Below are 12,446 nucleotides of genomic sequence, written 5' to 3' on the forward strand. Positions count from 1 at the left end.
GAGCCTGGACTCTGCCGGCAGACAGACCTGGGCTTGAATCTGCGCTGCTGCTAGCCGTGGCTCCCTGGCATGTCCCTTAGCTTGCAGTCCGGGAAGCTTTTCAGAAACAGTCAAGCTGAGACCTGGAGGGTAAGGGAGAAGTTAAAGGAAGGTGGGGGAGGGAAAGACACATGTTAAATTCCAGGGAGCGAGAGCTGTGGGTGTGGTGGGCCAGCGCTGAGTGGACAAGGGCTTGGCCAGCTGGGGTAAGGGGACAGTGGACCCTGCAAAAGAGACGAAGCAGCTTCCTTTTCCCCCCACCCCTGACTCTCTTTTTCCGGCACCCCCACTTTCTGGATCTGGTTCCTACTGAGGAAGGAGTTGGTGGGGTGGGGCGGGGGAGTACAGGAAGATGGACAAAGATCTGAAGCAGCCTCTGCCCCAGACAGACCTTTCCTGGGAATGGGGATTTGCCAACCATCCACCCTCTCTGAGAAGCTCACTTATTCCTGAACATTCAGAAACAAGTGTGCTGAGCATCCATGCTGAGCTAAGAGCTGACACGGTCCCAGCCTTCCAGACCCTGCAGCCCCCGGGGGGAGATGTTGGTAAGAATAACCTCATAAATATATAGACACCATCTCGAGAGTACTGTGAGATCTGACCTGGTCCGGGGGCCAGAGGAGGTGTCTCTGGGGAGTGACTCTTTTGCTGAGAACTGCAGAGTGGGTTGGAACTAATTAGGGTGTGGGTTGATGAGGCAGGGAGGGAGCTGGGGAAAAGGGAACAGCATTCCAGAAACAGCATGTGCAAAGGGCCTGAGGCTGGAAGGGTGCCTAGTCTTCAAAGGAACTGGAAGGAGGCCAGGGTAACCCGAGCACAGTGGAAGGGGGTGTGGTGGGCATGGAACCCAGAGGCTCATTGCACAGGGCCTGGTGGTCCTCATGTTAAAACAATGCATCCGGACTGTCAGGGGCCAGAGGAGTGACGGAGACTTGAGTAGAGTGGTAGACATGGTGAAGTGGGTGGACTCAGGAAACGTTTGGGAAACAGTCCACTCTCGGATGGTGGGATGTAGGGCCAGGGCTATAACCCCTCCCACTTATCGGTTCCCAGGATGCTTTCCCAGCAACTTTGTCAGACTGCTATACCTACCTTTGTTTTGTAACTGAAGAAATAAGAAAACCTGTGTGAAATCAAGGACACAGCCAGAAAAGGACTAGAGTCAAAACCGTTGGCAAGTGTGACCCTTTCTCCAGGTCAGCTTTCTCAAGGTTGGGCCAGAAGTCTCCTTCTCACCAGCCTTCTGTCCCGTGCCCTTAGGTGCCCTATGATTTAGTTCAGTACCAGACTGGGTGGGGGGCCCAAGAGGCCAAGATGGTGTGTGGGTGTGTGTCTCGCTTATCCTAAGAAGCTGCTCTGCTGTTAAATGAGGTAATGCATGTGAAGCGTGCCTGGCTTATAGTAAGGGCTCAACAAATATTAATTACTGCTGCGGCTGTCACAGTGTCCCCAAATGCAGAGCCCGGCACCCGGTGAGGGGGAGGATCTGGGACAGAAAGCAATGCCGTCTGTCCTCTTCAGACCACAGAGCCCATCCCAGAAACCATCCTGGCTCCCTCCTTGGCAGAAGCCAGGGGAGGTTGTTTGTTCCTGCAGAGCCACCGTCCCCTCCACCCTTCCAGTTGCCTCGGGCCAACATGGGCTGGATTAGGGAGAGGTTCAGCTCTTGCTGGGCGTAGGATGACCTGGGCAGGTTGAGCAGGGCCTGGGCTGAGGGGATGTGTGGTTTCAGGGGTGGAGCTGAGAACCTCTCCCTGTAGGGAGCCCCATGTGCCTTTGGGTAGACTTTCAGAATCTGCTGAGACCTGCCCTGGGAGGGGATGTGGTCCCAGCTTGACTTGGACTGAACGCTCCCCTGAAAGAAACCAGTGGATGCACCTGTTGTCTCTGCCCAGGTGGTCAGACAATAGGAAGAACTTCTGGAGAGAGGTGTAGGGGACCATAGGAAGAGCCACGCCCAGGGTTCTCCCCCAGTCTCCTCTGAAATGAGCTTTTCAGTATGGAGTCAAAGAACGGATATGATGACTTTGGGGAAGAGTCATTGCAGGCATCCTCTGGCCTTCAGGAATGGCTGTTCCTAACACGATCTAGTCTGAGGAAGGGCTCTGGCCTCTCTCCAGGCCTCCTTGACCAACCAAAGTGAGACCCTTCCTAAGGGTCCACAGTTGCTCTGTCCTTCTGCTCCTCTGTAACACGCGGGGAGTCTGACCCTGGGGCCTGGTTAGGGGCCTGGACAATGCAGCAGGGAAGGGGAGTGGAGGGAATGAGGGCACCCTGCCCACTCTGGGCTGTGAAGGAGATAAGTGTGCCAGACCTGGGCCAGCAGGGGGCTCTGCTGCATGCGGGACCTGCCGGTGTCTCTGCCAAGGCTGCATCCTTCAGTGTGCGGGTGTGGTTTTCTTGGAGTGTGTGCCTGAGAGCATGGGAGAAGAGGGATCTGCCTCTTTGTGCACACCCTGGTGTGTGTGTGTACATGTTACAAGTGGTGTGTAAACATATGTACATAGGCTTGGGAAAGACGTGTGTGTTGAGGGGAGGGTCGGACCTCAGGGGATCAGGAGCCCCATACTCAGCCTGACTTTGCTAGAAAAGCTCTTCCAAGGTCCTGGCACCTTGGAATGTGGCATTTCAAGACACTACATCCGTCTGTCTGGCCTCTAATAGATGGTAAGTGAAAGTGTTAGTCGCTTAGTCCTGTACGACTCTTTGCGACGCTATGGATTATAGCCCACCAGGCTCCTCTGTCCATGGCATTCTCTAGGCAAGAATACTGGAGTGGGTTGCGATTTCCTTCTCCAACGGATCTTCCCAACCCAGGGATCAAACCTGGCTCCCCCGCATTGCAGGTAGATTCTTTACCGTCTGAGCCACCAGTGAAGCCTGATATATGGTAGGTCCTCATCAATGCCAAGGATCGACTGTGTGCGAGGTTCAGACTCCCTGGGCCTGAGAACTCCCCCTACATGGGGACTACTAGGGCCCCAGAGATGACAATGGGGGTTCTGAGAGGACACAATGGAAAGGGGTGGGAGGGAAAGGTTCTCCCCGAAGGAGGTGCCCAGCTGTCCTGGGCATCCACTGTGGGCAGGGCCTGCTCCTGGGCCCCATTGGAGTACCCGTTCATTTGTTCTATTTTCTTTCAATAATATATATACTTTTAATATGCATTCTGACTTTGCCATTTTCTTGGTGTGTGCTAAAATATAGGCAGCTCAAAATTGATCATTTTTAAGTGTGCGGTTCAGTGGCATTAAGTCCATCCACATCGCCGTGCAACCGTCACCACCACAAACCTCCAGAACCTTTTCATCTTCCCAAACTGAAACTCTGTACCCACTAAAGGATAACTTACATTCCCCTTTCCCCCAGCCCTTGGTAGCCACCATTCTATGTCCTATCTCTGTGAATCTAGGTATCTCATATAAGCAGAATCATACAACATTTATCTTTCTTTTTTAAAGCAGTGTTGTCTCTCTCTCTCTCTCTCTCTCTTTTTTTTTTGTGTGTGCTTTTTGACCATACCACATGGCATGTGGAATCTTAGTTCCCAGAGCAGGGATCAAACCCGTGCCCCCTGCAGTGAAAGTGTGGAGCCCTAACCACTGGACCACCAGGGAAGCTCCAATACTTGTCTTTTTGATCTGGCTTATTTCACGTAGCATAATGTCTTCATGGACATAATGTCTCCACGGGTCATTGTAGCTCAGATGGTAAAGAATCTGCCTACAATGCAGGAGACCCCGGTTCCATCCCTGGTACGGGAAGACCCCCCTGGAGAAGGAAGTGGCAACCCACTCCAGTATTCTTGTCTGGAGAATTCCATTGACAGAGGAGCCTGGTGGACTACAATCCATGGGGTCACAGACACGATTGAGTGACTTTCACTTTCAATTCACAGTGTCTTCACGGATCGTCCATATTGTGGCATATGTCAGAATTTAAGACCATACAATTCCATTGTGTGCGTGTGTGTGTGTATATATATATATATGTATATATCACATTTTGTTTATCCAATTCATCTGTAATGGGTTGTTTCCACCTTTCCATAAAGGGAACCTTTATGAAATATGCTGCTATGAACATCATTGTACATCTGTTTGAGTCCCTGCTTTCACTTCTTTTGGGTACATGGCCAGATGTGGAATTGTTGGGTCATATCGTGATTCTGTGTTTAATTTTTTCCGTAACCACCATATTGTTTTCTACAATTTTAAAAATTGGAATATAATTGTTTTACAATGTTGTGTTGACTTTTGATGAACAATAAGAGAAATCAGGCATAAGTATACACATATCCCCTTCCTCTGGCGCCTCCCTCCCACCGCCTGCACCCCACCGCCTGGTCATCACGGAGCAGTGGGACTGGGCGCTCTGTGTTTTACAGCAGCTCCCTGCTAGCCATCCGTTTTACACATGGTAGTGTCAACGCCACTCTCTCAGTTCATCCCCTCCTCTCCTTCACCTTCTATGTCCACATGTCCGGTCTCTGCAAATGCAAATAAACCAGTTTGCATTCCCACCAGCAAAGCTCAAGAGTTTGAATTTGTCCACATTCTCACCATTGGCAAATAGCTTTTGAGAGTCTACTACAGACAAAGCACTTTAGCCGTACAAATACATTTCTGAAAATGTAGTAGCTATGATCCTTAGGAAACTCTCAGTTTAGTGGGAGAGACTCAGGCCAGGCCCTGGAGCACTCTCTGAGGGAAGGACACAGGCCTTGACTGCTGGGAAGAGACTCTGGACTAACACGGGGCCGAACAACAACAAGCCTACTCTCGAAGAGCCCAATCTGATGGAGAAAGCACGGCTTCTTCCTTCTGACGAATCCCCAGACAGGCCCAGAGATCATAATGGCCACCGAAAGGGCATGCCTTGAGACGGTCGAGGGGCTGCTGAGTGGAGTAAATCAGGGGTTGAGAGGGCCTGTGGTGCGCCCTGGCCCACGCCAAGGCCACGGTTGCCTGGGCAATGGCCCCGCTGTTTACTTTGTGGCTGGCTCCAGACTCACCCTGCTCTGGAAGTGCTCATTTCCCACCATGAGGAAAGACCCCTCCCTCTGGTGTCCCTGAGGAGGGCACTGGCTCTCCTGCTGGGAGGAGGCCCTGCCAGCCTGGCACCTTCGCCATGCTCCTTGTCTGCTGGGAGCAGGCTCTGTCCTGGGGTCTCGTGTTGGCCGCCCCTTCCTCCTTCCCAAAGGGCCTACAGACAAGGCTCAGGGCCTGAGGAAGTTCTGCTACAAAAGTGGGGGGGCTCCTGATGAGTCCTCCCTGCTTATTAGGGGGCGGTGGGGCACGTAGGGGGCTGGCAGTGGAGATGATGGTGATGCCCATGTGAATAGGTTCACCTGGGTCTGTACGTGTTACTGTGTCTTTGTGTACGTGGGGCCGAGCTGTTTGTATGTCTGAATGTGAGTGTAGTTGGGTGTGTGAGAGTGTAAATATCCAACAAATGCTGAAAACATCTTGCCCTGACATTGAGGGCAAGTGAAATAAATCAGAGAAAGACAGATACTATAAGTATGATTTCACTTATATGTGGAATCTAAAAAGAAACCCCCCCGAACACACCAAAAAAAACCCCAAACCAGGTTCACAGACTGGTGGTTGCCAGAAGTGGGGGGTGGGTGAAATGAGTGGAAGGAACCAAAAAGTAAAGTCCTGGGGATGTCATGTATAGCATGGTGACCATAGTTAATAATAAGAGTATCACATGCTTGAAAGTTGCTAAGAGAGTAGATCTGAAAAGTTCTCATCACAGGAAAAAAAAATCTGCAAAGCGTGGTAACATGTTTAACTAGACTTGTAGTGATCACTTCAAAATATATGTGAATATCCAGTATGTGAATAGCCATCCAATCATGCTGTATACCTGAAACTAATATAATGTTACACGTCAATTATACCTCAATAAAAAAACCTTTTCAAAGAAAAAGCAACAAACAAAAGCTTGCATTTATTGAATTCCTACTCAGGACTTCCTTTAATTGACTTAATTTTCCCAACAACCTATGAGGTGGAACTTAAGTGTCATTCTCTTTTTATTGGTGAGGAGCTGAGGCTCAAAGAGGTTAAGTAATTTGCCCAAGGTCTCACAGCCAGGAAGTAGTAGAGACAGGACACAGACCCAGAAGTTCTGGACTCCAGAGGACCCTGGAGTCCATGTGCTAAGCCCGAGCCATTCTGCCACTGGAAGAACTCGGGGATTCAGTGCTCCTTGAGGGTGCTCTGGAGACTGTCGGGCCCTCCTGGATTTCTGGCATCACAGTGCTTCCTCCTCCCTTTTCTCTCACCTTCCCCTCCCCCAGCCTTCCTGGGGCCCAGTTTCAGAGTGGGAGAGGAGGGTCACCACACCTCCACTCAGGGCAAGACTGACCCTTAATAGGGAGAGACCCTCTGAGCCACCTCCCCAACTGCCTGCAGGCCAGACCGAGTATGGGGTCCTCAGGTTCCCAGTGACGCGGGCTTATCTGCACATTGAAGAATGTTGGGGAGACCCGGGCCTGCCTGGCCGGCTTGTCAGCTTCGCCTGTTGGGGCACGTCAGGCTCACACAAGCGGTGCTGAGAAGCAGGCATCCGAGTGGGGCAGAAGGGTGGAGGAGGAGGGAGGGGGCGGGCGACCGCCCTTGAGCGAGGAGACTGGGGCAGGGGTCAGAGGCCCAGGCGTGGGCGGGCGGGCATGCCTTGGTATCACATTGCCGGCATGCCTGGGATGGACCGGCTGGCAGAGGATTTGCTCTGTCTGTATGTGAGGTGGTTATGGTGATACCGACCAGGGTTCTTGGCCTTCCCCAATCAATAAAAATTGACTAGAAGCCAGACAAGAAATTCAGGCAAGGCCTTATTAGGGCCTCTGCTGCAGCAGGGTCTAGAGAGAACAAACAAGTCTCCTTGCTTGCTGCTACCTGAGGAAGGGGCAGGCTTGTTCCTTATATGAGGGGAGGGGAGGGGTGTGTCCAAGAGTCAGGCTGGAGGGGTGTCTTAGGTATTTTGCCCACCCCTCTGGTGGTGTTGAGTATAGAGGGCATTCGCAATACCCTTCTTTTTCTCCCAACTCCTGCTTTTCTTCTGGGCTCTTCAAAAGTGGCAATTGGGTTTTTTTGGTCTCTCTGTATCTTTAGTCCGTAATTTTGCCCCAACTGTGAAAGTGTACAGTTATTTTTAGTCCCATATAGTTTCTTTGCATTTTGTTGCTGGAGGAGAGTTTTGTCCAGGGGCAAGCACTGCAGCAAAGGGTTCCAGGTCCCAGCCTGTGTCAGTGGGTCCCAGTTTGGTCGTGTGCAGTGGGCGTATGGAACCAGTCAGACCTTTGGAAATTCCACATGATTCTCTTGGGGTGGTTGCATTGCTTGTCTCAGGGTTTGGAGCCTATGTTCTTGGAGGAGGCACTAAGCAACCCAGAGGAAGAAAAAGCAGGCGAATTGACCCAGAGACCCCTCTCTCTCACTTCCTGAACCACATGCCTTTCAGCAGTATCTGTTCCCTCCTTCTCCTCTCACCTGACCCTTGGGCCCCAGGAGCTCTCCTCTCCCCAGCTCCCGGTTGTCAGGCTGGCCCCTGCAGCCTTCCCCTCCACCAGCCCTGTCCACCCTCTGGTTCAAAGGCTAACCTGGAAGGCCCTGAATGCCACCCTCAAACAAGCTGTCCCCTTCCAGAGAGAAGCCTTGAATCTCTGACACAGGGGCTCCTTTGGTGTGTGTGCGGGGGCGGGGTCTCTGTTGGTCGGGGTGAAGGCAGCTGGCTTGGGCCTGAATCTAGAACCGGAGCCCCCTGATTTCAGGAGCTAGGATAGCACTGTAAGTGCCCTGAGGGTGAGGTCTGCATTTGTCTTTTCGTTCTAAGGTGTCCCAGCCCCCAGCATAGCACCTGGCCCTCAGCAGGCACTCAAGTTCCTGAATAGATAAATAAGGGGATAATGGAAAGAGATTTGAGTCAGTTAGAATCCTAGGATTGTCCCAGCTTAAAAGTAAAAGTCAGCCTTGAATTAGTTATTTGTCCTCTTTGAGCCTCAGTTTCTACATCTGAAAAATGGGTATAAAAACAATTTCACATATCCAGTTCTTAGGGTAAGGATCAAATGAGATAAAGTGAAAGTGCTTTCAAACAGTAAAGGATGATCTCATCTGGAGAGAGGAAGACTGGATGCCCTCCCTTTGGGAGTGTAGTCCCCAAGCCTTCCCCAGGGACCTTCAGGAAGATAAGGTTGAATGGATTTTGCAAGCTGGTCAAACTAGAGGATGATGGGAAAGACTGCTCAGCGGGGTAATTCCTGATTTGGGGGGAGGAAGCCGGGAGGGTGTAGGGGAGGACTCACACCAGGCAGGAAGGCTTGGAATAGAATCTCAGCTACGCCTGGTATTTCCCAGCCCTTGGCCCCCTCCCTGACTGCACTCTGGGGCCCACCCCACATTCCTTTCCCAAAGGAAATGGGGGAGGTGGCTGAGAGGCTCCCCAGGCCTGGAGGATCATTTATTCAAGCTGTGTATAGGTTTCTAGGCCCTACCGTGTGTACCCAGCACCTGACATCCCTACCGAGGCAGCTGGGTGGAGAGGGTGGGGTGGGGAAGGTGTCGGTTTGTGTTGGAGGAGGCTGTTATCTGCTTTCGGGGGCCTTGTTGCCCCTGCCAGGAGATGGGTGTCACAGATGGCCTGTATTTCCCAGGTCTCTGCAGCCCGGGACACAAACCTGGTGTTGCTTGTCCACCTCGCCTCTGCCCACAGCTCTCAGAACCCTCACCCGTTTCGAGGGAAGGAGGTGGGCTCTTGATCTGGACACACAGACACGTCAGCACCTGTTGGCCACGAGAGACTCCATGGGGTACGAGAGGGGAGAGTGAGCCCATTTTCTCAGAACCAGGGACCAGACTTGCAGCAAGAGGAAAGGCAATCAGGCAGCTGGAGGGACTAACTGGCTGCCTTCTGGGAAAGCAGGTCAGGCTTTGAGTCAGGACGTCCGTATGGTCGTAGCCCTTCATCTGGGGTGGCAGAGTCTGAGGACATCTGGGCAGTCCAAGTGGTCTAAGGCCCTGGCTTTTGGAGGGCAAGACAAAGACAAGAGTTGTCCTGACCCAGAAGCCTTGCTTTTCTAATGATGGGGAGCTTGCTGATGGAGGTGCCAGGAGTCCTGCTCCCCCAGACCATGGATGGTCCTTTCCAGCTCTGCCCCAAGCCCTCCTGACTCAGCGCTGATGGCAGCCTCCCTCTTCCTGTCTGGCTTCCGCCAGGGAACGGGTGGGGGTCTGGCTCCTGCACTGGGGGCCCAGCTAGCAGCAAACAGGAAACAGGAGAACAAAACCGCTCCCGGCCCCACACGCCTCACCCTCACCCTTCCGCCTCCTCCCTCGCTCCTGCCCACCCTCGAGGGCCTTTATTTCTCCTCCCTCTGCCCCTTGGTTTCGCCTCCTCCCTGTGCCCCTCTGTCTCTCTCCTCTGCCTCCCAGGTGATTCTCCATCCTGGCCTGTCCTTTCCCGGGACAGCGGGTGATGGGGATGACGGAGGGAAGGGATGCTGGCTCTTCTGCCTGGTTCTCCCTTCTGGTGGCTTCCCCTGCAAGGGCCCAACCCTATGCCTCTTCCTCCCTGACTCCTAGATCTGAGAGCGCAGTTTGGCTGGTCTGTTCCCCGCTGCCCTCAGCCTTCCTTCCCTGGTGTTGGCTAGAGTTTTGGGGTGAGATCAAGGTTGGAAAGAAGGGGCTCTGGACTTGGAGTCCCAGTGCCGCCCTCACAGACTGGGTGCTCTTGGGTTTCTGTTGGTTCCTTCTCTGAAAACTGGGCCAGGGCAGTGGCCCCAGGCCCCAGTGAGCCGCTGTGTGGGGCAAGACCACACTGAACAGTCAAGTGCATAGAAATCGTGGTGGTGACACCTACTAGCCAAGGCCTCTGCCAGCCCCACCCGGGAAGGGGCCTGGGAAGAGAGGGAGCAGGAAGGGGCGGAGGACAGGGTCTGCCGTGACTCCGGCTTCCTGTCTGACTCGCGTGCTGGGGGTGAAGTGGGGGCCAGCTTGGAGCCCACTGTCGGCTTTGGTGTCCCCTCTGGGTCGAGCTAATGGGCAGGGGGCCCTAGGGAAGAGGGGTGGCTACGCGTTCCCGTGGCTGGTGGTGGGAAGTGTACAACATGACGTGAAACGGGGTGGTATGAGAAAGAGCTGCTCCCTGTGCAGGGCAGTGCGTGTGAGTGTGAGTGTGTGTGTTAGAGAGAGAGGGAGAGAGACCTGAGGGGGCACAGCAGCAATGCATTGAGTGGCTGTGCTGAGTAGTGTGTACAAGTCCTATAGGCATGTGCCTTTGTGGGTTTTGTGGGTCTCCCTGTGGGGTGTGTGAGTGTGGGTAGGTATGGGTGGGTAGGAGGGGGCCTGGTGTGCTTTTAAGGGCACAGTGGATATGCTTGCAAATGTGTCTCAGTGGGAGGTGGGGGCCATTATATCCTTGGGGGGTGTCCAAAGCGTGTGTGCATAAAGAACGGTGTTCATGCACACCATGTGTATGAGGGGTGTAGTGTGCTTGTGTGTGTGTCTATGTGGGGCATGTGGACATAGGCAGAATGAGTGTGCCTGTGGGAGGAGGGTGTGGGGTGCCTAGATGTGTGTGTGGTGAGGTGGGTTGGGTGTGTGTTTACATGTGTACCCATGCGAGTATGTATTTCTCTGGGGTGCAGCAAAATGCGTGAGCTTTGGACTGGAAGGAGTATAGCGTGTGCGGGGGGGTACGGAGAGCTTTCCTGTGAGTGGGGTGTGTGCGTGAGTGTGTGTGTGTGTGTGCATGCGCGCGCGCCTGCACGGGGTGTGCAGTGTGTGACTGCGGGGGCACTGCGCAGGGCCTCTCCTGTGTGGGTGTGTGTGTGTGGGTGTGGGTGTGGGATGGGGCGGCCGCGGACAGGGGCCGCCCCGGAGGGGGAGGCGTCTGCCCTGCGCGACTCGCCGGCGTGTCCGGGCTCAGGCGCCCTCGGCGGAGAGGCGTGGGAGGTGCGGAGCCGCTACAGCAGTCCTGCCGCCGTCCGCGCGGGCCGTCCGTCCCCTCGGGGCCCCAGGGCCCCGGGCCCGCGGCTCCGGGGGGCGGGCGGGGACCTCGGGGGCCCGCCCGCCGCCGCCGAGGGGACCGAGGACGCCGCCCGCCGGGCGCCGAGGAGCGGCCACCGGCCCCCGCGCGGCGCGCCGGGCTCCGGAAGACGGGCCCGCGGCGCGCTGGGGCCGGGGCGGCGGCGGCCGGCCCCGGGGGCCCCCGCCAGCCGCGGCTCTCGTGGGCAGCGCGGTGTGGCGCGTGGAGCGCGCGGGGGCCGGGGGCTGGCGCTGGGAGCGCGCCGTCGGTGTGGACTGCAGCGCCCCGGAGCCGCGCTGCCTCTGGCTGCCCTGCCTCAGCCACAGCGACCGCCGCGCGCCGGGGGCGCGTCCGGCCAGGGTGAGCGCCGCGGGGGTCAGCGGGGCCGGGGAGCCCAGGCTTCCGGGACCCATGCCCTGGAAGGTGGGTGAGGGCGGCAGAGTGGTGGCTGAGACCTTTTCTGGGGGTGCTGGATGACAACCCCCAGTCTGGTGGTGGCCTGCAGTGGGCTCAAGCCTCTTGGTTTACAGGTGGGAGAAAGATGGAAGGGACCGGGGTTGTTTGAAGAGATGCCAGGGCATGGAATCCTGGAGAGTTTGGGCTGACAGTGACCCTGATTCAGAACTCTGCCCTCTCCCTGGGAGGGGACCTGGGCACAGACACACAAGGTTTTCAAGCAGGCCAAGGAGGTAATGAGTGACCTCAGGGTGAGAACTGACATGGCTGGAGTGGGGGGATGGGGGTGGGGACAGTGTTTCTGAGGTCCGAGATCGACCAGGCTGGCAGGGTGTGAGTCACAGTGGGCACCATGCCCAGCGTGAACGCTGTGCTCCCCGCAATGACCTCTTTATGCTCCTGGGGGAGGGGAGGAGCCGGACTCCTGGGTTCTAGCTCCTGGTGTTGCCAACCCATCACATGTCCAGTTCTGTCTTATTTGTGGCCCTGGGACCACCTGCCCTTCTCCCACTATCAGTGGGAATTTCTGGATGTCTCTCCTGACCTGAGGGTGGGAGCGTTTGGAAGTGGATCTGGGCTAGGGGGCATTACTTGGTGATGTCCCTGTGTCCCCTGAACCTGCCTCTCTCCTTCCTCTTGTCTCTGTACCTACCTCAGATAGCACAGTTGGGGATGTATGTGTGACTCTCTCCTTCCTCTTGTCTCTGTACCTACCTCAGATAGCACAGTTGGGGATGTATGTGTGAGCTGTACCTCTTCCCAGTCTAATGACTTTCCACTGCTGGTCCCTTCTCTGTTTCCTCATCTGTCACCTCCCTCCCGGTCAAGATGAGAGCAAGACTCAGTGCTGTCCCAGATGGGAGGAAAGCAGAGGGAACATGCATGTGTAATAGCATGAAGGACTGAGGTTA

General features: G+C 55.0%; 1 protein-coding gene across 6 annotated transcripts in view; it reads left to right on the top strand.

The window, feature by feature from the left end:
- The window catches only part of ARHGAP23 (Rho GTPase activating protein 23), an 81,406-nt gene that overhangs the window by 19,080 nt on the left and 49,880 nt on the right, over positions 1-12,446 (top strand). Inside the window, exon 1 of one of the 6 annotated variants that reach the window (XM_070773359.1) lies at positions 11,282-11,439. The exons of the other annotated variants lie outside the window; for them this stretch is intronic. The gene's annotated coding sequence lies outside the window, so the exon portion shown is untranslated. Of the gene's footprint in view, positions 1-11,281; positions 11,440-12,446 lie in introns of those variants that run through there. 6 annotated transcript variants of the gene reach the window in all.

Source organism: Bos indicus, chromosome 19 (assembly GCF_029378745.1).
Source record: "Bos indicus isolate NIAB-ARS_2022 breed Sahiwal x Tharparkar chromosome 19, NIAB-ARS_B.indTharparkar_mat_pri_1.0, whole genome shotgun sequence".
Lineage (NCBI taxonomy): Eukaryota > Metazoa > Chordata > Mammalia > Artiodactyla > Bovidae > Bos > Bos indicus.